At 44.2% G+C, this 18,177-nt stretch overlaps 2 long non-coding RNA genes across 5 annotated transcripts; one reads left to right on the plus strand and one right to left on the minus strand.

Annotated features, from left to right (window-relative positions):
- Positions 1-267: 267 nt before the first annotated feature.
- On the plus strand, positions 268-2,435 carry LOC120687732. The gene is made up of 2 exons (XR_005680819.1): positions 268-2,008; positions 2,107-2,435. It is a non-coding gene; the product is annotated as an uncharacterized LOC120687732 (long non-coding RNA).
- Positions 2,436-3,362: 927 nt separating this feature from the next.
- LOC120692344 lies at positions 3,363-6,619 on the minus strand. 4 transcript variants are annotated; one of them, XR_005682588.1, is made up of 7 exons: positions 6,454-6,619; positions 6,085-6,148; positions 5,194-5,281; positions 4,900-5,102; positions 4,267-4,482; positions 3,682-4,009; positions 3,363-3,589 (listed from the first exon to the last, which is right to left on the minus strand). It is a non-coding gene; the product is annotated as an uncharacterized LOC120692344 (long non-coding RNA). The 4 variants fall into 4 exon arrangements; XR_005682589.1 differs by having other exon boundaries at positions 5,189-5,281; XR_005682590.1 differs by having other exon boundaries at positions 5,174-5,281.
- Between the last annotated feature and the right edge of the window lie 11,558 nt (positions 6,620-18,177).

Genomic DNA, 18,177 nt, shown 5'->3' on the forward strand with positions numbered 1-18,177 from the left:
CTTCCAACCAAACTGGCGACCGACGCAGCTCAACTATGCGTTCACCCCGAAACTGGGAAATTGGAAGCTTTTGACCGGAAACTATTTATTCTAACCGGAAATTCTCCACACGGATAATGCAACCGGAAAATATGAAGCTTTTAACCGGAATATGATTACTTCAGCAGAAAATATGGACTGTTGGACGTGTTAGGCGCTTTTAATTTTTAAAATTTTGGGAAGCGCGCCACATCCACAGCTTTTATGCGATAGGCGGTTCTCGGTTCCCAAAATCACTGCCACGAACTCACGAAGCCCATCTTTTATTCTTCCTCTTCCTTGGACAGGACGGGCCGTTAGGCCTCCGCGTCGGCGTCGATCCAATTCGCCGTCGCCCATGGTTTTCGACGCCGGTGATTCTTCCCTAGTCCGCAGTCTTCCCCCCATCCCAGCTCGCATCCCCTTGATCTGAGTCATCGGTACCCCATTCACCTTGTCTTCCCCTTCGTCGAAGTCGCCGGCACATCGCCGTAGGCGCGTGTGCCTTTCCGCAGCGAGCATTCGTGCCCTGGTCGTCCAGCGTTCTGATAATTGGCCATCTCATCCACAAGGTACTCTGCCTTCTTCTCATCTCGGGCATCATATCTCTACGGTTAACAGTTCTTCGGTTCGGACTTTCCCCTTCCCATGTCGTGTCCCATGTCCTCGATCTTAAAAGACGATAATTTGGTGTTGAGAATTTGGATCCGGTGAATTCTTTTTTCTTTACTGAAATAGCATGTGCATCGCAAACTCATTTTCTCTTGTCCTGCATCTTGGAGTCCCTGGAACTTGTCCGGATCTGGGTATGGTGTTGCCAATTGGGGCCTGGTGCTCTGATGTTGACAGCCAGGCTATCCGTGAGACAGTGCGTTCATTTATAGGTGCATAATACAAGTGAACCTTGTTAGTTGTAGAACTGGGGCTTTGTTTAGCAGCGATGAGAAATCTCCAGAATTTTGTTGGTAGTTTGTCATCTTCTGTCTACTTATTCCAAATCATTGGATGTATACCAAGTGCATTTTTAGCAAATATATTCCATAAGATGGTATGATTCTGGCCTGTTCCATCACGTAGGAAAACATAGATTCATTTTTTTTTGTCTTGTATGGCAAGGTGGACGCCTAAGTTTCATATATCTAGATAAAATATTCTTTATACTATATCTTGGTACGACAACTTCATGATCATAAATAATAATTTGCCCATTGTCTATCCCCTGCTTTTCCCACTTTGCTGTGCGGATCTCATTTAATGCCTGTTCTCTGAATGTGATTTCTCAGCTCCAGATAACAGTGGAATCTTTTTGTCGCTCTGTAGCTGCATGACGAGTAGTGTTGTGTGCATTCAGTAGGGATGAAAACGGATCGGATACGGACGGATATCACTGATATCGTATTTATTTTCATATTTGTGTTCGAATATGGAGTCGGATACAAATAGTGTTAGTTTTTGTCGGATAAAATTGTAATGGATACCGACATCATAAAAATATAACTTTTGAGCATTTGAATACGGATCGGTTACGGACATTGAATACTCGAAATCGGATATGGACGGATAAAAACCCTTCCAGACCGGATCAAATTCGAATACGATCAGAAAATATCCGTACCATTTACATCCCTAGCATTCAGCCACATTAATATTAAGCACACAGTTCATGTCGATCTTTTTCACATATATGCAAGTAATTTCATACCATTAAGTCAGTTATTCTTCAGTGTGAATCGTGGAGGCTTTAATTGATAAAACATGTAGTAATTTGCTTCACGAAATTGTATATTGAATGATTGCCAAAACCTCTGATTCATGTTTGAAATTGTATATTGAATGATTGTCATTAGTCCATATGTAATTGGCGTAGCCTTCTAATATAAATTCTGAAGCTGCAAGCTTCTTCACGGTGTTGCTGGAAAACTTGAAGCTATCTTGTGGGCATTTATCTGCAAATTGTGTACTTTGGACTTCGCATGGCTTTTATGTTACAGTAAGTCAATGTGTAGTCATCGTGCAGTTCTTTTGCTAGATTATTTTCCTGATAACTTTTGCTAGATTATTTACTGAAGAAATTCCTTGAATTTGCAGTGCAGATACTCTGACGGCCTGACTACAGTTCGCTTGAAATTTGGCAAATACATGATTCTTATTATCAGTTATCTAGGATAGGTGGTGTAATTATGTTATTGGATTTTTGCTTTGTTCATGTGTGCAAAATTTTCTAGAATCCATGTACTCTGTTTTAACTGAAGTTCATTGTACAATGATGTTTCATTCCGTGCATGTGTAATTATTTTATTTATTTGTGTGTATAAAATGTCTTCTACATGATGTTGTATACGAAAAATATTGGGGTCTTTTCAGATTTTCAGTGTAATCTGCAATTCAAAAGAATTTTCTTGTTACGGTGACAATCATTTTCCGGTCTCATATAGCAACCAGTTGTTCTGTGGTGGTCAAAGACTCGGTACCGTGTAAAACATGCTGCAAAAATAACCAAGAACCTTTTCCGGCCAAACTATTCCAGTTGGACAAATTATTTTCCTTCTACAAGTGAACATCCGCCCAAAGATTTTCCGGTCACATCTGTTCAGAGTAGATATTCCAAGGATTTTTTTTTCCGGTTATAGTTTTGGACGTATCTATCTATACAGAGATGCACCCAGCTCATTTTCTGGTCACAGCTAGCATTTTCCAGTCGTGGGCGGTTATGGTCCGGTTTTGGATATGTTTCACATAACCTTTTCCGGATGGAGGACTTGACGCACGTCCTTTTCCGGTTGCGGGGTGCATATAACACAATTTTTTCGGTTTCGGTGGTTTTGCTTTCTAAATGGGACCACAGAGCGGAGCGTGCAGCGCTGGCGCGCTGAATAACTATTTACGCAGCGCTGGCGCGCTAAATAACTATTTACAGAGCTAATTCCTACCCTAAGTATGAAATAGTTATTCCATACCCAAACCAACCTGTGACGCGCACGCAAGCGCCCCCCCTCACGCAGCCCGCTAGCGATTTTTCTTGGAGCGCGAGCTGTTCTGACGCGGCGCACCCGCACGCACAGGAGCGAGCACGTCTGGTTTTTTTTCTTGACCGAGCCCGTCTAGTTTATTTCTTGACCGACGTGTACGTGGACCGAGCAGGCAGCTCTTGTTTTTTTGCTCTCAGTCGCACAAGCACACATCTCCGCCAAGCATGTTCCTAAATCCTAATCTCCGGAGGAAATGATCGCAAAGTGTTGGAAATGCTATCTCTGCCTGTCTCCGCCTCGGAACATTGTATTTGAAAAATGCATTGGCAAAAGAATTCACCAGAGAATGGGTCACGGATAGGCAGAAGAACACCATCGAATACAACAGACTGACTTTACTAGCAGCATATTTGTTCACCGAGTTAATTTGTGTAACAGGGTAACATGTATATATGGACAATGAAAGGAGCAGGCATAGGGAAACTAATCTAGCTAGCACACACTACTGATAAATATTTAAATGGAAGGGGAACCCTCCAATACTAAACTAGAGAAGCTCGTCGGTAATGCAGCATCTCATCCCTCATCCTAGCTGATCGTGCCTGCAAGAAAGCATAATTATAATATTTTAAAAAGAAAATTGGGGTATTGCAGAAATGGGATGTAGTTTAGGAAAGTAGTATACTGTGCTTACCAGATTTATATTAGTCTTTAATTTAGGCAGCCATGACCGTGCATCACAGTATTCCAGAATTTTCATTGCAAAGAAGGTAGTCATTAAGAGACTTCTGGATAGATTATCCGCACGTCCAAATGCACCGAGATGCTGAGAATCATATCAATCATCCTAATTTGCTCCAATGCGCCTGCTCTTGCCTCACCTATGATGATTGTATCAGATGATCTCAGTGCAGCAATAAACTCATCAACAACCACACCGCACTGAGCAGCCAGTCCAAATTTAGTCATTTAGATTTCTGGCAACTCACCCACTCCTATATCTTCACCTCCTTCCTCTGGTACTGCAGCATCACACATTAACAAGTAAAATATATAAGTATTTCTTGAAGAATTTCAAACTTCCAAAGAGCAATCCAAGTTTGACTTGGATGAAGATTCTCCATTTATTACGTTGAAACTTGCAACCTTTGAAAGCAAATAAATCCAGGCAATGTTGAATTTTCTAGAGCTAAATGTGTGCGCATTGCATCTCTAAACTACAACACACTGGTGGACCAAACATGGCTCATATTGCTAAACTGACTGAGGTGCATCGTACCTCAAAATACTGAGTGTGAGACTGCACGGTTACCGCAGGAACTGGCAATTGGTTCATGAGAAAGATGGGAATGAGATACAGGCTAATCCACTAATGTCCAAATACAATTGCAGTTATCTCCCTTGACCTGATGAACTGGTAATGCCTCCATTAGCTGCAGAGTTTGATAGTGCAACCTGCGTGTGCCCAGATTTTAATTATTTTTCCTTTCATCACCTGGCAGAACATTGAATACCAAAGTCATTGTTTACACAGAAATCAATCAAAGGCATAGGACATGTATCACAAGCATATAGATGGAACAAGACATATTTATCAGACAAAATATAGTACAATGAGCCATTATTTCCTCTCTTGAGTTAGATTAGCAAAGTATATTGATCCGAACATATGATCTCATATATAAGGCATTTGGCAATTAAACGATCCAGGATTTGGCCTAGTACCAAATATTTGGTTGGCTAGTCCAGCCTCTACAAATTTTGGATGTACACATGAAGTCATTAGGCTCAATCAGATCGACTAAGAGCTACAGCCACGTTGAACAGGTAGGTGATGCAGAAAGTTGGGATCGAAAATCAAATAAATCACTCACAAAATCAAACAACTGGATTGGATTTGTCTGTATTATACCTGGAATTCCACCACCGTACAAAGCTGCACTTGCCAATCCGGTGATGTGAAACTCGTTCCCACCTCCAGAAACCTCGTAGCAGCTTGCTCGATGCCGTCGCCGTTGGATCCCCCACAGCTGCCAGCTCCATGCCGTCACCGCTGGCTGATTCCCTGCATCCGCATGCTGAACAATGCCGCCGCCGCCGCAACCGAGGCCACTTCTGAACAATAGAGGTGCCGTGAGTTTTGAGTCTTAGAATCTCACCACAAGTAAACCTTGCAGCTGCAAGACCTTCAGAGAACAGACCCCACCATACATCCTGCCAGCTTGCTTTTGTTCTTTGAGTAACTTCTTCAAAATTCTTGACCTGTGCAGCCGCTCAACTCCAGCAGTTCCTCCCTGAAAGGTACAACATCTACAAATGAAATGCTAAAACAGCATGCAATTGCACATAACAGCATAAGTTCAACTCTGTTTAGCATTTAAGTATCGCTACTACACCTTTTTTATAAGGTGTCCCCAATACTGCATCTTAAGCACATCAAGAACAAGATAGGGATTCATAAGTGAAGGCACATAATTTATCTGAGGAACATACAAACATCGCGATGACCTATATGCTGCAAACAACAACACTAGTGTAGTAGCATGGAGGTGCAACAAGGTTACATGCAGTTCTTATTCCACTAAAAACAAAACTACTGTTACAAGATCAATGTGCCGGCACAACTGATTGTGATGGCATAAAAACTACAAATGGCATCTGAAAACCAGGCCCTATGTAAAATGCAAGAATGAGATCATCTTGTTTTGTGGTTTCGCTCAATAAATCCTTTCATAGCAAACTAGCTCACAGCTAATATACATCTAGAACAACTCTTGTAAAAAATTACCTAGACTTGATTGTGATACATTACACACAAAAGGATAGGGTGGGACAGTGGGGACAATTTTGTCCCACATCCGTGAACTAAATGGCAGAAGGCAGATATCTTGTCGAAATGTGTGTTACCATTTATGAACATCCAAATAAAAAGATGAACTGCAAGAAAACTTACAGGAAGAATGATTGGGTCATATTTTGAATCGGAGGCACTCAGTCTAAAAAGTTTTGAAATTGATGCCAAGCCAATATATGTGGTAAAGAGGACACATATTTAAGAATTCCACTGACAATTAAAAAAAATTGATGCGCATATGACCTTCTAGTTGAGTGGTCCCATGGCGAACCACGCTGAACGTCTTCAGTGTGTGACAGCAGCGAATCTGCACATACACAGATATTAGTACATGAAAAGTAGATGGAAGGAGGTAGAGTTTTACTACCCACGCAAGTTTGAGTAATATCTGGGAATGAACTAAAGGTATCTTGCCTTTAGGTCAATTGTGCAGCGTATTATTATGCGTAAAACATATATCTAATCTAGCAATAACTATAACCTGGGAATAAATTTCAATATTCGTGCTATCCACTGATCACTGCATAAACTGAAATGTAGGGAATCAAAATACATCTTAATAAAGGCACAAAAGGAGTTGACGGAAGCAGTGAATGGGAGACAATGACGCACCGGAAGGCTCCATCCACGCAGGGTCTCTACAGGGTGGCCGGAGGCGGGTGAGTCGAGGACGCTGTGCGGCAGGAGGAGACTAGTACCAGGACAGCAGGAGGACGGGAATCAGCACCCGGCGCAGACGTCTGCAGCTCGCCGTCACGGCGTGGGAGTAGCCGGGGCGAGCAACTGGACGGCACCGCGCCCAGACCATCCGCGTGCCGCCCTGCTCCTTGCGCCCGCGTGCTGCTCGCGGCCCCCGCGCGCTAGGCCGCCTGGACCTGCTTCGCGCCGCACGCGGCTGGCCCTCGCCACGCCGCCGCGCAGCTCGTGGAGGGGGACGTCCTCGTCGGGGCGGTACGGGAGCCCGCCGCTAGCTGCCCGCCCGCTGGCCGCACGCCGCTGCTCCGCCGCCACCAACGCCGCCGCTTCGTGCACCTGCTCGGCGCAGCCGCTGCTGCTCCGCCCGCCACCACGTCCCCCTGCGCCGCCGCGGATGAAGGAGACGGAGGGCCCGCCGCCGCTGCTCCCCGCGGTGGGAGGCGGGAAGCGATGGTGGGGGCGCAGGTCGGGGAGGCGCGCGGATCGCGGATGCCGAGATGCGCCGCCCGCCGCCGCGGACGAAGGGAAGGGAGGGCCCGCCGCTGCTACTGCTCCCCGCGGTGGGAGGCGGGAAGTGGTGGTAGGGGCGCAGGTCGAGGAGGCGCGCGGGTCGCGGATGCCGAGATTCGCCGGGATGAGGGAGTTGGGACGCGTGTGGGGGGTGAAGGAGCGGCGACGGCCGCCGGGACGGCACGAGGGTCGCTGACGGGATTGGGGGTGCTGGGAGAGGAGGGAGTGGCGACGGCGAGGGAGTTGCTGCGGCGGGGGGGGGGGGGGGGGGGGGGGCCGGAGTTGGGGAGCTGGGTGGAAGGTTTTTTCCCGACCGGTTGACCCAAACCGCCGGCCACGGTTCCGGTTTACCGAACTGGTTGGACCGGTAATCGGTTTATACCAGCCAAACTCAAAATTGAATTCAAATGTTTCCGTTGAACCAGTCAGTACCGGTTAGCCGGCCGGTTTGATGGTCAAACCGGACCGGTTTGACCGATAACCGGTCGGTTTGACTGTAACCGGTCAAATTCAAATTTTTTTTTCTTTTTTGGTTTAAATTCAAATGCCCGCAAAGTATACTAAATAAATGTTTGTATAACATATTTTAGTCTAAATGAACCCTCCGACCCTCTTTTGTATTACTTTTACATTATATTTGTATACTTTTGTATGCACATTTTTTTGTTTAACTTCAAATCCCCGTAAACTATACTAAATAAACGAATTTTTGAGAAAATTTGACACCATTAGATTCGTCGCACCTTGAAGTATTTTTAGGAAATTTTTGGGAATTTTTCATTTTTTTGAATTTAAATCTAAATTTTGAATTTGGGCCGGTTTGGTACCGGCCCAAACCGGAACCGGACCGGACCGGTTTGACCGGTAACCGGTCAAACCGGACCGGTTTCGACCGGTTAGGTAAACCGTGGCTGGGTGTCGTGGTTGTGGGTGGTTGTGAGGGTGGTGGGGGCGAGTCAAACTGGGCCGCGCGGACCGGATGCAGAGGGAAAAACGGGTGCAGAAAGAGGTTCGGATATGGAATAAGTTATTTTATATCTAACATACTTAATAGACCTACTATATATATTTGAATTAAAAGATTTGTCTAGATTTTGTTTCTAGATTTATTTTACACCTGAATTTAACTTGTTTCACCTAGATTTCATTGCTCAGAATTAGAAGTTAAATCCAGTCCGGGAAGAAAAGAGAAATGATTTTGAGCAATGAAATCTTTTCTCTTTTCTTCCCAGACTAGATTTAACTTGTTTCGCCTGATCAAGTTTTCTATTCTCTAATCTTTCTCCCCAATCAAATTATGCTCAAACAGAGCCATAGCTCGTTTTCCGACGAAGCTCCGCTGTCGTAACCGTCAACCCCGATGACTACCACTATCACTCTAAAATTCTAATTCTAAACCTAAATTGATCCCTCTCGTTGACGTAGTTCGATCCGGCCACTCCTATCCAGCCTCATCGAACACCTGTGCGCCACCTGCAAGTCGAGCTAGCTGTTCGCCTTCATCATGCGAGACTGGCTGGCTCACTTTGCTGTCCCCGGCATCTGCATAATCCAAGTGTAAGTAAGGCTGGCTATCGAGCCGGCTTGGCTCGGCTCTGCTCGAGCTGGCTCGTTATGGTAACAAGCTGCTTAGCTCGGCTCATTACCAGACCGAGTTGAAAGTCAGGCTCGGCTCAGCTCGTTTAGTAGCTCGAGCCAGCTCGTTTGGCTTGTGAGCCAGCTCGAAAAAAAAACAGCCAGCTAGCTGAGCCAAAGTGTAGAGCCACCAGCTAGCAAAATGCATGCATGAATATGATTCAGATGCAACAATATAAATTACAAGTATCCAATGGACATTAAACGAACCAGCCAAAAATCAAGTGCCCAGCACGACCGCACACATACAACACATAGCCAATACATATGAGCATAACAGATTAATACTTAACACTTTAACAGCAAGTCCAAATGAGTTCTGAATGACCCATTGTTCAGGTGGAGCCGATGAACCAGGTCCAGGTGCCACAATCCAACATAGGAGTTCAAGTGCAGGAGTTCAGGAGTTGACACAAACAAAATTTAACAGTAACAACCAACAAAATCATAAGATCTAATAAGGTCTGCTATTCAAGTGATCAGGTCATCGAGTGTCCACTTCTCTCCATCTCTCCATCTCCCCATGACTCCATTGGCAAAAAATAGTCTGCAATTAACATTAAAAGAGTTCAGCAATTATTTTCAAAAATGTACAATTCCAAATGTAAGGTAATGAGCAGCACATAATGGAAATATCATGGCAGCATAAGTGTACTACGTACTGATACATGACAATACCAAGTTACTAGTTGTCCAGTTGCTTGCGACTACACATTTTGGAAACTCCACAGATTCAATGTCACCATCATCACCTTCTCCCTTAAAAACACAATCCAATGTTAGTATCATATAGAACAAATTAACAGTAAATAAAATTAGTTGAAGATAAGCAACACATGTTCATATACCAAAATAATAGGAGAACTCTGAGAACCCCGTATCCAACTAGAAGCACAAACTAATGCTTGAACTGTTGATGGTTTCAAAGAGCTCCTATAGTCATCAAGAATTCTTCCTCCAGTGCTGAAAGTAGACTCTGATGACACACTACTAGCAGGGACGGCCAAGAACATCTTTGCCATACTAGCCACCACGGGAAATCTATGAGTGTTGACCTTCCAATAATTCAGTAAGTTGAAGTTCTTCTCTTCAACAGAGACATTTGGTTCATCTAGATAGATAAGTAACTCGGATTTTGAACTTTCTATAGCACTAGATTCTAGAAAGGTTTGGAATCCACTTGGAATAATAGACGCTAATGAGCTGCTAGTATCTTTTGTAGAAGAGGATGATTGAGCATTGCTTGTGGTAGTTTCACTTTCACCCAACTTGCAACGATATATAGTCTCATACTTCTTATACAACCTTTCCAACTCCTTATCAATGTCCTCTATCTCTCTTTGACACCTCAAGCTGCCATACATCTTAGCAAAGCACCATCTTATGTACCTCATTTTGAACCTAGGTCAAGAATTGTAGCAATAATCATGATATTATTTGTTTCCTCCCAATACTTATCAAATTTTTCCAGCATTGCATCAGCCATACTCATCAAATATCCATCACCTTACTATTGTGCCTCTTTCAAAGTAATCTTGACTTGAATTATATATGGATAAAAAACATTGGCAGTGGGATAAGTGGATGCTGAAAATGCAGTTGTTGCTCCTGCCATTGTTTTCAATATTGGTCTAATTTTGTCATACAATTCCCATTGAGATTGTGAAGGTTTCCACACATATGTGTTATCTACTTCACAATAGTAACCAAATGCATCCTTATACTCATTGCAACAATCTAGCATTTTGTATGTTGAACTCCACCTTGTTTTCACATCAAGAGTCAACCCTTTTCCTACTTTGATAGCATATTGGTTGCAAACTTGCACAAATTTGTTCATACGGGCTGGAGACCTCTTAAAGAACTTCACTGTATTTCTAAGATCACTTATCAAAGACTCTAGTGGCTGCAGCCCATCATTAACAACCAAACTGACACAACAAACATGAAAATAAATGGGGTCAAAATTTGTGTTCCTTCTAGCAAGCAGCTTTGCCTTTAGATTTGTGATAGCAGTATCATTATTTGAAGCATTATCAAGAGTTATTGTCATCGCCTTATCCTCTATTTTCCATTCCACCATACACTCAAAAACAGCTTGAGCTATTACAATCCCAGTGTGGGGAGGATCCAACTCCATAAAATTCAGGACACGACATTGCAAGACCCAATCAGCATCAATATAATGTGCCGCCAAACACATATACTGAATATTTTGATTAGATGTCCACAAATCAGTAGTTAAACTTATCGATTCAGCCTCTCTAAGACTCTTTTTGAGCAGTTCTTTCTCAGACTCATAAACCTTCATGCATTCATTCTTAATGGTCTTCCTACCAATGGATTCATAGTTGCTGTTCATCCATTTCATCAAGATATTAAACCATTTATGCTCATAAACCTTCATGCATTCATTCTTAATGAATACTCATGGACAATTATCATCTTGGCAATCAAAAGTCTAGTGTGATCATGATCATATTCGGTAGGATTAACAACAACAGAACCACCATCTGGAGAGAATGTTAGTGTACCTTGAGCAAGATTAGCCTTAGCCTTACCCAACTTGTTCAAATATTGTGTGCACTTGTCTAGATGTCGATTTAGTTGTGATGTAGCTCCCCCTTTATGGTACACGTAGCTTTTAGTACAGAACTTGCACTTGGCCTTTCTAATTTTAACCCCAAGCTGTTTCTTTGATTGAACACTGATCACCTTAAAATACTTCCAACAATCAGCCCGGTTTACTCTACTTGCCTTCTCTCTTGTCTTTCCCTTTTTAGCCTTTGACACCTCATCACCATCCCCCTCTTGAGTTACACCATCAGCTAAAGGTAGGCTAACAGATAATTCATCATTATGGTCAAAGTTGTTCTCCTCCTCCTCCTCCTCGGACAAAACCTCCAATACCTCCTGCCAACAGTAAGACATGAAACTCAATAATTGCTTTCCAATTTTTGGTTGCACTACTGCAATATATACTACTGCATACAATAAGAGCTAACAGTGCATCCAAATTTCCTATTATAGTACTATCTACATTCCTATGTATAACAGATCAAGCAAAACTAGCACCATAGCATAGCATATCAACCAAACTAGAACAAGAAGCGCCACAAAGAACAAATACCTTATCTACAGAAATAGATGCAGCAGCAGAAGGGGGTGCTGAAGGAGTTGCAATAGAGGATGGGTTGCTTGGAATCACCCTTGGCGCTTGGACCGGAGATCTCCTACGCTTGGATTTGGAACGTGATTCAAAGCTTCGAGGTGGTCGTGACGCAGCAGGAGCAACATCTCGAGGGTCTTCCTCCATGGCTGTGGCCTGTGGGGAGAGGCGGCCAGAGCCTGGCGAGCAGAGAGCAGGGCTGCAGGGTCGGTGACGGCGACAGGCGGAGGTGCAGGACTGCAGGGCGGCGCTCTGTGGCGGCCTGGGCAAGTCGCGCAGGGGGAAGGGAAGGGGGCGCAGCCGCGCAGGCAGGGTGCAGACGTCAGGCGTGCAGCCGCTGCCGTGCAGTGCAAGGGCAAGGGAAATGGGGAGGTGCTCGGACTTTAGGGTTTCAATGCTTCCTTGGTTGGGCTTTGGGGGGGGGAGGGGGGTAGGGAGAGCTGGGCCTTGGGCGCCTGGGCCGGCTTAGTAACTTGGGCTGGCTCATTTCACCTCGTGAGCGGCTTGCGAGCTGGCTCGATAAGAAGCCGAGCTAAAACCTTGGCTCGGCTAGTTAATTTTTTTCAACGAGCCGATCCGAGCCGAGCCACTAATGAGCCGAGCCGAGCGAGCTAACAAGTCACGAGTTTTTCGTCCAACCTTAGTTGGGTGCCTAGGCCGGCTTAGTAACTTGGGCTGGCTCGTTTCAGCTCGCGAGCGGCTTGCGAGCCGGCTCGAGCTAGCTCGATAAGAAGCCGAGCTAAAACCTTGGCTCGGCTCGTTAATTTTTTTCAACGAGCCGATCTGAGCCGAGCCACTAATGAGCCGAGTCGAGCGAGCTAGCGAGCCATGAGTTTTTAGTCTAGCCTTAGGCTTAAGGTTTCAGTTTGGATCCATCCTTCTCTCTTCTCCATATTTTCTTTTTCTTTGTCTTTTTCCTTTTCAGCCCATCACGGATGCTGCTTTGGCCCAACCTGAACAGCCCGACCTCAAGGCAGCTCCGTTCGCTCCTATAACTCATGAGGCCAAGCCCTCCCATCGCCCCTGCTGTGCCACCGCACCCTGTTCCCTGCGCCCTGCATCACCCATCCGCCTCGTGCAGCGCCGCCGCTCGTCTGGTCGTGGGCGAGACCGCACCCATGCCCCGCTGCCCGAGATCCCTTCTGCTCGCGCTACAAGTTGACGTCAGGATCTCGCCGAGGACCGAACTCCCATGCGGCCTCTCACCGCCCGATTTGATGAGCCACCGCAGCGGACGTAGTAGCAAGTAGCCGCCTCCACCTCTTCCCCACGCCGAACTGCATCGCCTCTCGTCGCGCGTGAACAGGAATCGTCGTCACGGCATGCTACTCCATCGAGACAAACAGCAACGTCACCTTCGACTGTTTTCCTCGGCTCTTTAAGCTGTCGCTGTTAATCTGCTCCACCGTGACCAACGCTCGTGTCTTTTTCGGTAGCATCTCAGTGAGAACTCCTGCAAACCTTGTTTAGTTTAGTTTTAGATCCGTCCTAGTTCGTTCTTGTTGCGCTAGTCTTGTTTTAGCGTGAGCTATAGTTTAGTAGCGTTGTTGTACCTAGTTCATATTTTATAATTAAATTTATAATCAATTTGATTAATGTTTATTTCAACTAGTTTTTTCTAAATAAAAGTTAATTAGAGTTCTACACCGGTTTTCATAATAAAATGTTAAATTGATTAACATCAACTTAAATATGTCTTTTATATAAGTTGTTTAGTTCAAACCATGAATCATAAACTTTTATGCTAGATAATCTCACTTATCTTAGAGTTAACTAGTTTAATTTATACCGAACCTTAATAAATAAAATGTGACTAAGTTCTATTTCGCCTTTACAATACAAATTAAATTGAGTTAATTCTAATATATTCTTTTACATGTATTTTCATAATTAAAATAAATCTAGCTTATAGTTTTATGTTCATAAATCTTTCGATAGCTGTATCTTTTCAACCGTAGCTCCGTTTTTAGTGTTTCTTGCGCTCTTGTGATCCTAGCCTCAAGCCTTGTCCTTTAGTGTGCCTCTTTGTGCTTTTCTTCTATCTAGTGCTTTGTTCTTAGTTGTGCTTGTTTGCTTCTTGTATGTTTGTGCCGATGCTTGTTGCGAGTAGAAAGGAACGCAGTTCGAGAGCTATGAAGATGATGAGTTTCAGGAACAAGAGTTGAAGACTTTGAGCAGTTATTATATGAATTTAAGGCAAGTATATTCATTGATCATATTTTGTCCTAATAACATTTGACTTTACGCTTGCATGCATTAAATTGATGGGTACCTATTATCCTTATTGTTCATCCATGTCCTTGAATAACCGGGTTACTTTTATAAAATCCTCTGAGTAGTTTGCTTAGTTGATGAACAATGGTTATGTGTGGTTTACAACAATTAACTTGAGACATGAGACTTTAATGCAATACTCTTTTGGGACAATATGATGAATTGGTGAACTTGATTAAAATCAACCATGGAGCGACCACCCAGGAAAACAGTGCAACCACAAGGACTACATGGCTCTGGTCTTGGCTGATTAATTAGATTTCTCTAGCTTGTTAGTAGCTTACCGAAAGGCGCAAGGGGGGGTGCCTGGGTTCAAGAGGGGTACTCGGGGCCAAAGGGGTTTGGTACGCTTACGAGATATGCTCGCTTTGGGGGAGGGTGCACTCGCCCAGCTGCTGAAACCTTAGCGGGATACTACTGGTTGGGGAGTCTTTGTAAAGGCCTCGTAGTGTGCCCATGCAGCCATACCTAAGGAAAGTGTGGTGAGTGTGCCTGATCAGCACCGCGTGACGGGTAACACGACTTGTGGGTAAAGTCTGCAACCTCTGCAGAGTGAAAACTGATATATCAGCCGTGCTCACGGTCATGAGCGGCTCGAACCCTCACATGTCTACTTAATTGGAATCATTGATTTAATTCAGATATTTAATGTTCCAAGATATTTGTTTACTCCGATATCTACTTCTTTTTCATAAATGTGGGATGATTTGTCATACATGCTAGTAAATAGATTGTTAATGCTCAACTGTTATTAAAATGTTTACCGTTTATTCAGCCAGCCTTTATCCTTGTTTTTAGCCTTGCATGTCATTTATTTTCCAATATACTTGCTGAGTACGATATGTGCTCACCCTTGCAATAACCACACTGCTCAGAGGATAAAGCTGCTTGAAGTTCGCTGAAGATGTTGCTGAGTTCTAGCGTACGCAACCCCCGGTTGATTGCCTGTGAAGTGTGGAGCCGTTATTTCCAGTTGAAGTTGTGTATCTCTGATAGACCTTTTAATCATTGTAAGTCTCTTTTACGTGACATTGTTGCTCATTATGCCATTATGACGTCACTATATTTATGGAACTTGATTCTGGCATACATATAGTTATGCATTCGGTTTTCTTTTGAAAACCAGGTGTGACACTATACTAAACTCATTTTTTAGTTAACAGAAAAGTCTTGGAGAGCAAAACATACATCTAGGATGGCATGACACACAATAGAGCAAGCAAATAAGAAAATCACTCGAAAAACTCTACCAAACTGAATTAAAATTGTCCATCCATTTGTATCCAAAGCAATGTAAAAAATCCCGAGCTATAGAATTTAGCGGGAGGCTTACAAAAATGCTATAGCCGCTTTAGCGGGCGCTATAGCACCGCTATGGCTCCGCCATAGTGTTTGCTATATTCTATAGCGTCGGTTGTTTCTAGCCACTATAGCCGCGCTATTTTGGCTCTATAGCGCGCTATTTTTTTTAAATAGCGCACATAGTGATAAGCACAGACAGCATAAGTTTCATATAGTCATACAGTCATAAAATAAACACATACAGTCATCACATGCAGACATAGACTCATAGTTCATAAAGACATAGCCCACAAGTTTAAAGAGTAAAGAAATAGTCTCGTACCATCATACAATCTAAACTTTAAAGTTTGAAGACTTCAGTACACACTTGACACTCCACATCCATAGCATAACAGATCAATGATCACTCACACTCAAAATCAGAACTAGAATCAGATGGGATATTGTTATCTTCTTCATCAGAAGATGAAGTAGCTGACTCCTCATTCTGTAGAGTAGGGATCAACTTCCTTCTCTTCCTGTTCCTAATTTTCTGGTTACCTCCCTTCCTTTTTTTTCTTTTCCTTGAGTGTCAGACCTGGGGCCACGAGATATCTGATGTGGCGCAGTCCTGTACGAGATATGGGATGGAGCATGTCCTATACTGAAGCGTCCCCATATAAGTAGAGACTAAATATGATACAAATATAAGTCCCATGAGGCTGATAACACATTTATTCAACATATGGTTTCAGTTACCGTACAATCCTCCAAGGAGGTGGACACTGTTGGTGTCTCTTATGCTCAATCTGAATAGGTATTCTGCAAGCGCACAGAATCACCGGTGTAGCACTTCACTATGAAGTATTCCGAGGTATCGTGAAATCCTCAGGGAAGCACAATGGTAAAGTGTATCGTAAATTGTAATAGCAACCTTTACTGAATCTATCGACCAACTAATTCAGCAGGGGTAAGCCAGATAACGGGTAAGGATAAATGGCCAGTCTATAACCATTTGACACACATGAGATTCTATACCTTAGTTTGGTAGCAGCTGGGAGAACAACGAGCGAGAAAGGACTCCTGAAACACTTCTAATTTACTGAGCTAGCCTCACTAGAACTAATCTAAGCTTCTATCTTGATGTCGGAACCAGGAGCTTACTTCAGCGACCTAAGTGGAGGGCTCAGACAGGGATGAGAAGGGAGCCCGATGTTCTTCAGCACTACTGCTATGAAAACACCCGAACGTGGTGGACTACGATGGACGGATAAGGCTGTCACCACTTGCCACCTACCACTGCGATGCCGTGGGGTGGAACACACTTCCTAGCTAGTACTAAGTCAGACACTACGTCTACTCTCGATACTAGGATTTCTCTTGAGACCTTCAAGAGAAATCCCCCTCAATCTAGTGAACTAACTTGAGTTACACTAGTATGGGCGAGAAAACCCGTAAGGCAAGCTCCGACAGGACAAGAAGGATAACTTAAACTGAACTAGAGGTAAACTACTCCCGCAGACAAGTACTAGCACTTGGGAAGATAAATAACTTGTGGAAAGTAAAGCTGACTCAAGTAAATAAAGAAGATTACTTATATTAAAATAGTCAAAGGAAAAGATACAAGAGCTTATACCGAGCTCCGATGACAACTCCGGATCCCCAGACAAGCTCGACTCGACTCTAACTCCCAACTACTAACCTACTCTAGAAATTAGAAGAGAGAATTGCTCCTTTGAGTGTGTGTTTACAAGTGATGGGGAGAGTGCTATTTATAGGCTTCCAATGTCGGTAGAAGGCCGGTAATTCAGGTAGCACCCGGTGCACGCAACTGTAGAGGCGGTTCTTAACTTCCACGCGAAGCCAGGAGCCGAGACGCTGCAGGGTGGGGCCGGGCGGCCCATCCTTGGCCAGCCGGCCTAGGAATGTGCCACCTGGCCACCAACCTTCCGTGGACGGCTCCTGATCTCTCCTGGATGTCGTTTCTTCGGGTATCTTCCTCAGATGCTGGAATCTTGGGCCGGGCGGCCTGGGTAGGCCAGGCGGCCTGCCTCTGGAGCCTCTCAGCCCTCCGTTTCACCGACGTTGCACATCAACGCTCCACATTGCCGTTGGGATGGGTTGTTTCGCCATTTGACGTTCTTGGCACTAGCATGTGGGTCTTTGGTTTGAACCTTGTGCCTTCCAGGTCCACCAACAGGATATGAGATGTTCGCCTTGTTCTGGAGCCTTATGAATGTGTCACATTGCTCCAGTAAAAATATTGGACCCATGTATGTGGAGGTGTCAGGCCGGTCGGCACGGAATGTGCCGGGCTGTGGCAGAACCGCCCGACAAAACCGGCTTAAGTGCGCTAACCATCATCGCAAAGGCAAATGGGGTTTAACTCGCACCTCAAACGGCTCATATCGGCAGTCCCTTGGGTAAAATCCCGATAAAAACTACTTAGCTTCCAGGATCGGCAAAGCAAACATAGCCCACACGAAGGCGGGACCAGAGATTACAACATTGCATCAATTATTACATAACAGAGTCTCAACATAAATAATATTACAGACCAAGTTCGAAATTGAAAGACATAGTTCAACACAGGTTCGAAAACATAAACTTCACCAATTCAACTTGAGACATAGTTCAGAGTTTCTTGCAGCCGAAATAAAACAAGTTCAACTAAACGACGATATAGGATGTCACAATGAAGCCCGTACATGACATCACTCATTGTTATCACCATCGGCCGGAGTCGTGTCCCACTCCACCGACTAACCAGG

This window comes from Panicum virgatum, chromosome 9N (genome assembly GCF_016808335.1).
Source record: "Panicum virgatum strain AP13 chromosome 9N, P.virgatum_v5, whole genome shotgun sequence".
In the NCBI taxonomy this organism is placed as follows: domain Eukaryota; kingdom Viridiplantae; phylum Streptophyta; class Magnoliopsida; order Poales; family Poaceae; genus Panicum; species Panicum virgatum.